The sequence below is a fragment of the Orycteropus afer genome, unplaced genomic scaffold (genome assembly GCF_000298275.1).
Source record: "Orycteropus afer afer isolate SDZICR_OR568_19922 unplaced genomic scaffold, OryAfe1.0 scaffold00749, whole genome shotgun sequence".
In the NCBI taxonomy this organism is placed as follows: Eukaryota; Metazoa; Chordata; class Mammalia; order Tubulidentata; family Orycteropodidae; genus Orycteropus; species Orycteropus afer.
The window spans coordinates 829,340-830,902 of NW_006922336.1; positions in this window are offsets into that span (position 1 = coordinate 829,340).

Here is a 1,563-nt window from a genome sequence, read left to right on the forward strand (position 1 = left end):
GTCAGAACGGCACTAGGTAACCAGAACACCTGGTATGTACCTCTGTGTCTCTGGTCTGTGCTGCTCTTTGTATAACTCAGAAGTGATTGGGTTTAGGACACACCCTACACTGCTGTGGTCTCATTAACAACAAGAAATTCTTATTTCCAAACAAGATTACAGCCACAGGTATAGGAGTTGGGATTCCAACACATATTTGGGGGGACACAATTCAATCCATAATACACATTTTCTCTTAAAATCCTAGACTCTTTGCATATTTCCCCCAAGTATTCCATACCACTGTCCCTATGGTGTTGTCCCAGTGACCCATATGCACGTTCTGTCATGAGGCAGCTACAAAGAAGGCAAGGAGGGGCTGCCTTTCTACCAGGCAGTCTCTTCATGCTGGGAAGGGATTCCTGGCTGAAGCTGTTCAATCTTGCAGCATTCATCTTATGAGTGCAGTCCTCCCTTGTTTTCTGAATCTACTCTATTCCCAAAAACATGTCATGGAGCAAATTTTTAATAAGGGAAGACTTTATTCTGTTATTTTAAATAGCAAAAAGAACATATTCCAAGCCCATCCAAAAGCCACAACCAGTTTTCTCAAATATCACTATGTTGTTGTTGTTGTTGTTATTTGCTGTCAAGTCGGCCCCGACTCATAGCGACCCCTCCTTGGGTTTCCGAGGCAGTATCACTACGGAAGTAGGATTGCCCAACCTTCCTTCCGAGGAATGGCTGGTGGGTTTCAACCGCCAGCCTTCTGGTTAGCAGTCAAGTGCCTTAGCCACTATGCTACCAGAGCTCCCAAATATCACTATAATGCTCTTGAAACCCTGTATAACCATCCACCAAGGATTTTGACATAATATAAAGCATTGAAAACACCAGCTAACCTAATTATTTGTGTGCATTAACTCCATTACACTGCAGAGCAAGGCTTTTCCAACATTGGCATGCATCAGGATCATGGAGGGAATTTGTTGGAGCACAGAATTCAGGGCCTCCAGAAATTCTGTCTCAATGGGTCTGCCATGGGGTCCAAGCATTAGCATTTCTCACAAGCTGCCAGGTGATGGTGATGCTGACATCCCTGGTACCACATGGAGAGAAGGACTGCTGTAGAGGATAAGAATTCTATCTCCCTTCCACATTCAATGAGTATGATGGAGATAGAAATATTCATATAAATAATATGTTAAGGAGGCTATAAATAATCAATACAAAGTACACGTAGAAAAAAGTGAAATGAATTAATAAGGCAATTTTCAATAATGGTTATTTAGCAATTGAAGAGTTGCCTAAGCAGAGTCTGGTGGCCAGAGATAGGACACTGTCAGAGTTTAGTGGTGAGTGGAAGAATGAGTAGAACAGTAGATACCTTATGTCCCCTGCCCCAGGTCCACACACAAGGAACTGGTAAACAGCTTTCTCTGATTAGTATTCTAGGCTCTGGACATGGGCGTGGTTCTGAACCATTATCTGAAGCAGGAGATGAAACAGTGTGACAAAACCAAAAGAATGGACATCTGTCTATAGTCCCTTTGCTTAAGATTATATAGTTCCTAATAGCAAAGG